We start from the raw sequence: 10,033 nt of genomic DNA, 5'->3' as shown, positions 1-10,033 counted from the left end.
ATGGGGGAGCGCCGTGCCGCAGCGGCCTGCCCCCGCTTACCGCCGCCGGCCTATCGAGGAGCGCTGAGAGCGCGGAGCGCACCTCCCGGCGTTTGGCGGCCAATCGGCCGGCGCCGCTGCCGCACCTCCCCTCTCGCCCCGCCCCGCGCGGAAGCACCGCCCCGCCCGTGCGGAGCGGCCCGCCTGGCGCTGCGGCCTGCCCTCGCCGCCGCTGGGGGTGGCCGGGCGCGCTGCCCCAGGTACCGGCAGGCGGCGCTGCGGCGGCCCGGCCGTTAACGGCCCGGGCGGGGCGCGGGCCGCGTCCCCACACGGGTGGCCACGGGGCGCCGCGCAGGCTTGTGACAGCGGGTGATCCCTGCGCGTGTGGCGGCCGAGCCGGGGCTCCGCGCCTGAAACACGGGCCGGGACCAGCGGCCGCGTCCCGGGCGATTGCCGGCCGGCCGGGTGAGCGCGCCCTGTGGGGACTGCCTGCCCGGCCGGCCGGGCACTCGGTCCTTCTCTGCGGCCGCAGGCAGCCGGCGGGACGCCGCTGCGGGCCGGCCCCCCGGGGAGCGCCGGGCTTGCCCTGCGCAGCCTCCCGGGGAGCCTGGAGGGGCTGTCGGTGGGGCCGGCTCGTTCGGACGTTGCGGTGGCACTGCTGTTGGTGCTTCGGAGCCGTTCCCTCCGCTCCTTTGTTTTTTCTTCTTCTGCGAGGGGATGTCACCAGTGCGCGTCGCACGGCGCTGCCCCGCGGGCTGCTGGCGCTGGGGTCCGCCGGGGCTCTGCCCGCCGCCGACAGCGGGAGCGCGGCCGCCGTACAGCCGGCAGCGGGGGCAGCGGCCGAGTGCACCAGCTCCGTTACCCAGGAGCAGCGCTTAAAATAAGTGATACGTTGCAGTTCAATCACGGCACAACATTCCGGTACGTGAAGTGATCCCCTCTTTGAAATACAGTTACCAAGTGCAGTTACTGGCCTTAATCATTAACACGGCTCTCCATCCCTGAACTCCTTTGCTCACCAAAGCCGCTCAACAGCAACAATCAGGAGATTTGCAAATACTCCGCTTCCTTCCCTTTCTGCCAACGGCCACCGGGCACCCCTTCCTCATCCCCCGCCGCCAGGGACCCCGCTGCAGGGGGTGTTGGGGAAAGCCTCCCGTCGGTAATTCGCGCTCATTTGGTTATTACCTTTGCAAGGGGTCAGGCCTGTCTGCACAGGACTCGGGGACAGGGTTTGCAAAGAAGCAGCTACCTGTCTTGAGATGAGCAAGCAGGTGCAGAAGTGTTTGCAAGGAGGGGGTACAGAGCCGTGGGCACGGTCTTCAAAGGTCTCATTGTAAAAGTTCTCAAAAGGTAGCAAAGAAGAGTCCTTCAAAAAGACTGCGTGTGATCTTCATTTGAAGATTAATGTAGTAATTAGTCGTACTGGTAGCTCTGCAAGAACTTAAATCTGAAAAAAAGTGCTTGATTTGTATGAAATAAATTAAACACTACTGAACATGAGGATTTTAAAACAAGTTAAAGCCTCCTAGGCCTTCTGTACTCATGACAAGATAGTCTGCAGTTCCTCATTCCTTCTTTCTCTGCTAACACCACCTTTCCTTCCCCTTATATGTTAAGCTACTATTAACTACAAGTACAGATCTGCCTCTTAAGTATTTCCAAGGCTGTTGCAAGTATACATTCCACTTTTATCTTCACTTCCCACTGCACCACCGTTTGCTCACTCATATCCCAAATTGCCATGGTATAAAAACAGATAAAAGATTCCAGCTAAGAAATACTTTCTTCTTCTACCTCAGCATGAAGTGTTTTTTTCAAAGTTAGTCTAGTCCAAGTCTCAAGACAGCAACACTGAGCTTTGGGCTAATGGTGAGATTAGGAAATACTTTCCTATTAAGTATTAGAAATAGCAACAAATTTACTTAACTTGTGGAGATCTGGGAATTCCTTCTCTCCAATCATACTCAGAACTCCCCTTTTAACAAACGAGAAGATGTAGTTTATCATTGCAAAATTCTCATAAGCTGCAAGGCTATTTTTAGATCCTGTAGAGAAATTTCCAGACCGTTACATATAAATTCTGCCCCTCTGTTTATAATTGGAAGGGCAAAGGTAACACTGTGGGAAAAATAGTGCCTGTAACTTTTAAAAATAAGAATATTTCAAAATTAGGATGAAGTCTTCCTTATCCCCCAGTAGAAGTTAAATGTAATAAAGAACTGGTCAGTCACTATGGAGTTCATTCCCTTTGTTGGGTTTTTTGGTTTTTTTTTTTTTTAGGAAAAATGCAAAGCTCACTTATGTTTTTTAGTCTAAGCTTGCATAGACAAAATATGTCACCTACATGTTAGACATGCAATCAGTGCTGCTCTTGAACTCCTTCCAGAGCTGACTTTGACTTCAGAGCAAGTGGAACAGGGCCCTGAACTCATTATTTTAGATCAAGTCTTCTGTGGTGTTAGTGTAAATTAACTTTGTCAAATATAGGAACAAAGTCACAAGTCTCTTGTTTACCAATATAAATTTTTTGGTCCAGGTCAATGGTAATAGTTTAACAATTTTGTACAATCCCATTTCATTTTTGTGTTTTTACTGTGAACAAGTACATAATTTTGGACAGAAAAGGCACTTTTAATTTTTTAAGCATCAGAACCCCCTTATTTTGAATATTGCACGTTTTCTACTTTTTCCCACAATTTGACTTAAAGCCAATGTTGTAATGTTTGCTGCAACGTCCATATTTCATTATTTTTCAGTGACAAATGTTACATGAAACAAATATTCTTCATCAGCTGTGTGTTGCATCCATTACACAGTTCTTTTCATCCTGAACGAGATGATTTGCGTAACTAGCATATGATTATTTTTCATTAACTGCAAGGATTAGACACATAATTTTTCCATCTGATTGACAAGAAAAATATAGCAATAAGCAAAAATACAGATCTGAAAGCTGCCCAGTGAAAAAGTGTTTAAAAGAAAACTTTGTCCTCCATCCAAATAACAGCAGAAGTTACTCCCTTGATAATCTGTTATCTTCTTGCCTCATTTTTCTCCCCATCCTCAGAACTCCAGCTTGTTTCTTAGCCACATTTAAAAAATGAGGGGAAAAAAACCTAATTTAAAAAATTTGAAACCTTCCATTGGAAATAAAAGTTATTTTTAAGTGTCCATAAGAAATAAGTTTTGAAGAATATATATTCTTTACAAGATCTACAAGCTCTAGGTGCCTCAGATTTTTTAATTTTTCTTTTTTTTTTTTCTGGTTCCTTCTGTAAAATCTGCTGTAGTAAATTGTACGGTTGTTTCCTGGAGAAGTCAGAAAGCCATGGGTTACTGAGAGCTGACCTCTTTTGCTACAGAGCCTCATAAAAAAACCAGTGCCATCCGCATATACCTGAGCTACCAGTAATGTGCGTCAGAAAGAGAGGAAAGAAAGGCAGAAAGGCAGAAGGAAAAGAAAGGAAAAGAAAGAAAAGGGAAGAAATTACGAGAAAGAAAAAGGAAAGGGAGGGAGGGAGGGAAAAGAGAAGACGACAAGACAAGATGCATGCTCTGTAAGACATTTCTTACTCCTGTGAACCTCCTTCAGCTTGTAGTTTTTGCATAAACTTGGCATCGAGTGTTGCAGAAGATGTGTGCTGGGCTCTTGTTTTAGGGTGAGGAGTTAGATCAGCACAAGTGTTCTGAAGACAGGTTACTGCCCCCATTTAGTATGCATAGAGACTTACATGGATAATTTGAAAAATCATGTTTTGTTTCAATTTACCCCAAAGGGTACTAAGTAAGCTTGGGCTTTACACAAGAGTAATTACAGGAGAGCTGAGGTTGCAAGAGATTGTCTAGTCCAAACCCCTGCTCAAAAAGGGGCCAAATAGAGCAGGTTGCTCATGGCCATGTTCGGTCAGGCTTTGAATATCTCCAAGGACAACAACTTCACAGCCTCTCTGGGCAACCTGCTGCCATGTTCGGCCACCCTCAGAGTAATAAAGTTCTTTTCTTACATTTAAGTAAAATTTTCTGTATTGCATTTTGTACCTGTTCCCTCATGTCCTTTTGCTGGGCACCACTAAAACAGTATGGCTCCATCTCCTTTTGTTTTTATTTGTAACTTTATTTTGCAATTCCTGAGCATCAGGGATGCTCAGTGCCCTGATTAGACTTAAAGCATTTGCCAGACTACCTGGAGTGAAGTCAGCAGTGCTGCTCATAGTACAAGAAGATATGGGATGCTTGAGGCATTACAGCACCCTGGTTTGGGAGAACCCTTACGTCCATCTCTCAGATATGCTCAATATAATAACATCAGTAGATGACGGTCAGCTCTCAACACCATTAGCTACTCAATCAATAGTATGCTTTATCCTCTCATGTGTTTTTTGTTTTCCTAAGGGTAGTTTGCAGCTTCCAGAAACTGTCATTGTCATTGCTATACTAATCCAACTTTGTGTATAATACCCAGTTGCACGGTATTTATATCAAGAGCTGTTTCTCGTTTCACACTACAGAACTAATTGTTCTGGCCCTTATCTCAGCTGCATCAAGTCAAAATTAGGTAACTCTTCTTTTAAACAAGAATTACTTGGTAAATACAAAAGTATGTTATATTTTAAGAAAAGGAAGGTCACATGAAATAAGTTAATCTTTCACAAAGTAAAAAAGAACAAAAAGATCAATGCTTGTTTTCTAAATCTTGGGGTTTTTTCTTTTAGTCCTATTCCTGCCCCCTTTATCCTACATTAAAGCGAGAAAGAGGAAGAAATATGAGGTGTGAAACTTCTGAAATAAACAAGCTTTTCACAGCCATCATCTGCAGCCTTCTCTTTTGCCTCTAGTGGGGTCAACACACCTTTTTCCGGATTTGTTTCACCAGCTTTCAGATTATCTGGTTTAGAGACTTCTGATATCCTATTCTTTTCTTCTCATTCTCACACAAGCTATTTCTCATGTTTGAGAAGAAACATTAGCCCTCCCCCCATTGTAAATTAACACCAATCACCAAAGTGATAATATTTGCATATGTAGTTAAAGATGTGGCATGAATAGCTTTTAAGATACCTTTGCTCTTGAATAAAGACCAGATAAAGAGACACTTACAGGAGAAAATCAGTAGTTTGTAATACAGGGTTCTCTTGTTAACGCCTGTTAAAGACTTATCTAAGACTAATGAGTAAGTTCTGCCAATTCAAGGTATCAGGTTTTCCTCATTATCTTCATCTAGAATGGCTTATTAATCAATTAAAACAGAGAAGGTCATGAAGAAAAAAAAACCTCAGGAAGAAATCTAAACTAGGATTTACAATGCCATTAAAATGATTCACTAAGAAAAATGTTAATTAGCTGTGCCATCCTATCCCAGAGCCCTTGCCCTGGCTCTTGGCAGCTCTGCAGTAAATATGGTTTTAACTTTACCTTTATGGTCCTTCATAATTTAATCTCATCTCCAGCTGATCTAATATAGCTATGGCCATGGCTGACCTTTATGGCCCACTAGCTTCTGCTACAAACGTTGTCCTCTCTCCTCAGATTGCTAATTAAACGTGAGGGAAATCCCTGATCCCAATTTGTGTATGGACTCCTACAAAACACGTTTAAAGGTTCCTAATGAGCATACGGTTCTGCTTGCTGACCACAGCTAGGAAGAAGTAATGAACTCTGTGTGTATCTCTTTTCTGTTTCTTTTTCTGGTACTTTTCAAAATTACTGTTTTCTTTGCTGCACCACATCCTACTTTATATTCCCCTCTTAAAAACAAACCAAGCAGCTAACAAAGCTACACCAATTAATCAGCTGTGATTTATAGCGCTCTCCTCCATTTGTCATCTGTTTGTGTCTTTGAGACTGAGCAGTGAGGAAGGATTTTGTCTCATCTGTTGTCTTGCGGAGGGAGGCAGGGTTTGCAGTGCTGCCAAACTAATTTCTAAGTTGTAGTCGCTGATTATCCCAGTCTCATTGAACAGCTTTTGTTGTAAGGACAAAATCATATATTTTGGTTTTCTTACTGTATGAAAGGATACATGAATCAGTGAGCCTAATCCTAGCTCCAGAAAGGTTTAACCCTTTAATTATGGGTGGGAAATACAAATAATTATTATTGAGAGGTAAAGCTGATGATCAAAAATGGAGGTTTTCTTCTCCATTCCTGATGTCATGGCTGAGGCTATGAAACTCCTCTTCCAAAAATCCCCAGCCTTTACAAAGCAGTCATATTAAACTTACCGACACAGAATGTCTGTGGACATCTGAATAGGCCCTATTTTGCAAATTCTAGACAACACAAGAAGCAGAAATTTCTGGGGAATAATGTATGTTGGTTGAGGCAGCGTGACATGTTTTCACACCTGCCAGCACAGGCGATGTATGTGAATGCCTGTCCCAACTGCTTATCCTGCACCCTGTGTCCAGGAAGCAAATGTGCTGCTCCCATTCCTGCCTGTTGCCTTACAGCCAGCAGGACTCCTTAGCCCCCTCCTGCAGATGCATGGGCTTGGGTTACAGACGCCAAACCGGACGCTAGAAAGTGCCGAGTTCTCAGCTTCTGTTGAAATCACCAGGTACTGATAGATCCCACTAGCACTAAGGTAGAAGCACCCCTAGAGTAAATATTACATTTAAAAGAAAAATAATCTCAGATTGAGATGAATAAAGCTAAATAATTATTAATAAATAAGATGTATAAATTGTTACAGCCTCATTAAAGCCCAGGGGCAGCTTTTTTTTTTAAAAAAAAAAAACCTAACTTAACTAGGTTTCTACAAGGCACTAGATATGGTGACTCGATTTTCTCTGACTGTTTGCTAGAAGGTGAGTATAAAAACTCATACTCCTCAGGCATAAGCAAAGCTGATCAATACTTTTTCTAGTGTGATTATATTAGAAGGATTAGTAACTCAAATCCATTGGAGGAAAGATTGTAATTTCACTTTGTGGTTTTATAGTCAAATCCTAGTCCATTTTGGAGGGATTGTGTGTGTTGCTGCAATATAAATACTGACTAAAATTATTTCTCCAAAGCAAAAACAGAGACTGTATGGTATAATCTTTGGAATTTAGCTGTTTATTGTCAAAGTTGTTCTCCAGCTGTTCCCTGCAGTGGGAATTCTTCCTATACATATATCCACCCATACATACACATACACACAGCTAGCCTTTTTCAAGTGGCTTGTTTTTTTCCTCTACTCAAAGCTCAGTCTCTGACTTCAAGGGGCTGAATGAAGTACCCCTCTTCACCCCGCATCACTCCTGTTGTCAAAAGTGAGCCCAGCAGCACTGAAATGAGTCAGGTTTTAAGTGTATCAGGTTGAAACCCAAGTATTAGGGATTATATTTGGGAGAGCAGATCCGCTAGGGTTAGCTGTGGTCTAGAAAGCACTGCCATACGAGTGATGTACAGGGGTGTAGGGCTTTAGAGAAGAGGTGCATCAATGCTTAGAGGAGGATGAGAGAAATCCCAGTTTAGCCTGAATGCCCTTCTTCACAGAACCCACATTCTCTCATAATCCTGATACTCTTTGCCAGAAGGGAACACCTCAGCTTCCCACATTTGGACAAGTGTTGCTATTTTTTGCATGTAGCATTTTTGCTGTGGATGGAAAGCCTAGTTAATACGCTCCATTCAGGTATTTGTGCTAGGGTGCTAGTACAACTGTTCCTGAAATGCCAAGATTGCAGGGGGTTAGCATAAGCTATTCGTGGGACTTACGGTACGTAACAGCAAATATGCCTCATGATAGAAAGAAACTGCAAGTCCTCTGAACAGTATGAAACACTCTGTGGAGTAAATTACTTCCCAGAAAGACTGTGATTCTTTGAAAAAAGCTAAGAAGCAGAGGAGTGAAAATGTAACACTAGAAAAAAAAATATGTGGAAGGGGAAATTGTTTTCATTTGAATTCTGCAGAAGTAGCCTTTTACAATACCTTCTGTACTTGACCATAGTGGTGTCATACAGCAGGCCTGCATTCGTTAAGCTTCTAGCTAACGAGCAGATCAAAACACTTTATAATTCCTTAAGCACACATTTCTAAAGGAGGCGAGAACATGTGCGTGCTCCCGACCCACGCCCAGCACCTCGCCAGGTCAGCCCCCCCCTCAGGCGTGGTCCTTGTTGATTTCCATCACGTCCGTGCAGGGCCATTGGACGTGCTGGCACGGATGAAACCGCGCAGCTGTGTGAGGAAGGGAGTGCGGGCCGAGGGAGCGCGGAGTCACCCGCGGGGGCGCGGAGCCCGCGGCAAGGGCAGGCCCGCGGGGCGCTCCCTCCCGCCGCCCCGGCCGCCGCCCGGTCTTACCCCGGGACCCGCGGCAGCACCGGCGGGGGGCTGCGGCGCCCCCGGTAAGCGTGGAGGAGCCGCCCGGGCGAGCCGCGGGGAGGCGGAGAGCGGTGCGGCTGCGGTGGCGGCGCGCCGCCGGCAGGGGGCGGCCTGCGCTGCGGGAGCGGGGCGCGCCGGCGGCTGAGCTGAGCTGCCCGCTCCGCGCCCCGCAGAAGGCGGGCGCCGCCGGGGGGCCAGGGGTCGGCTGCTGGGGCTCCTGCCGCCGAGCCGCCTGCCCCGCCTCCGCACGAGCGAGGGGCCGTGGGTACCCAGAGCCGGTGCGGTGCGCCCGGCCCCGGGAGCGCTGGCTCGCCCTGTTGTGAGCTACACCGCGCTCCGCAGCCCCCGGCAGGGCTGGCTGGGGGAGGCCGGGACGGGTGCGCCCCTCCGCACAGGGCTGGGATACCGGGAAAGCTGCCATCAAGTGAGGAGTGACGATAAACTTGGCTAAGAAGCGATCTGATCTCGTAGGGAGCTCTTCATTTCTTTGAACTTCACGTTTCATTTTGGGAGCTCCCAGGCAGGGGCACTGCGAACCACCCCACATCCAGCAGGATTCGCTGAATGCCGGGCAAACGCAGCCTTCGCGGTAGGTGATGTGACAGCACCACGTTGTAACCCAGGGCTGGGTTACACATAATATGGCCAAAAGTATCTAACGACTTACCACTAGCAAAAGGAAAATGCCTTTCTCCCCTGGGATGCTGTCACACCAGCTCCTCGGCACCTTTGCTTGGTCAATTCAACTCACAGCTCTGGCTCAGAGGTTACCTACTGGAAGGAGAAAGCCAGGATGAGCCAGGGAAGAGTCGGTGAAGGTAAGAGGGGAAGACAGAAAGTAGGGATTATTGGCAATTTGTTTCCCCTGAGCTAACTCTGGTGGGTATATGTGTTGATGACATGGCTCGTCTACAAATTATGCTGCCTAGGAAGATTTGGCTTTGTTCAATAAAGTACCTCATATTGTAAACCTTGTCACTACTTACATCAAGTCAGAGTATGACACCCAACTCAAAATGTCTGCAAAACCTGTTCTAAACAAGCAAATACACAGCTATGTTTTTTTTCAGGTAGTCAGAATAACTGTGAAGGAAGGTCCAAAAATTTGTACAGGCAAAGAAGAAATCAGGTAAATACAAGTCTGTCATGGGACATGGAGCTCTTTGTTCAAAGGAGAAAACACCTTATTTGGTGATAAAATTACCAAAAAACTTTATTTTACTTCCAGAACATTGACTTCAACAAAGATTAGTCTCTGCAAAACAGAAGAAGAGGAGTTAAGGCCTGCACACCAGGGCAGAATTAAGATACCTCAAATACCAAGCCTGCTCTTCAGGCTGGCAATAGCCATTGGGAAATGTGCACAGGTGTTCCTGCTGCATTCACTGCATCACTTGTTCTTCTAATAAGTGGGGGGAGGAAGCAGCTGGGTTGCATAGCAGAAATACGTTCATGCTGGGAAGCCAACTGGTGGAAAGGCACCTTTGGGTGGGGAAGTGTGAGTTTACCTGGCCTTGAGGAAGAGAGGACCAGTATGTCTTGTTTCAGAGCTGCATATTGAAGGTCATGTCCTCAGTGGAGCAAAGGATTTTTTTTTATTTTTTTTTTTTTATCCTGGAAATTGCCAGCTGGGATGATGGGGGTGAGTGTGATGTGTACTTAAGACTATGTAAATGAGATATTTGGTGGTAACCTGCATAGAGCCAGCAACTGTGCTCCTCCTGTTGAGTGTGTTAAGAA

General features: G+C 46.0%; 1 long non-coding RNA gene across 1 annotated transcript; it reads left to right on the top strand.

Moving 5' to 3' along the window:
- The first annotated feature begins 8,578 nt into the window (after positions 1–8,578).
- LOC129782709 (uncharacterized) lies at positions 8,579–10,033 on the top strand. Its single transcript, XR_008744736.1, has 3 exons — positions 8,579–8,886; positions 9,368–9,422; positions 9,522–10,033. It is a non-coding gene; the product is annotated as an uncharacterized LOC129782709 (long non-coding RNA).

The sequence above is a fragment of the Falco peregrinus genome, chromosome 1 (assembly GCF_023634155.1).
Source record: "Falco peregrinus isolate bFalPer1 chromosome 1, bFalPer1.pri, whole genome shotgun sequence".
NCBI lineage: Eukaryota > Metazoa > Chordata > Aves > Falconiformes > Falconidae > Falco > Falco peregrinus.
Note: the sequence above shows the minus strand (reverse complement) of the source record. Positions and strands in the feature narration are given on the sequence as shown.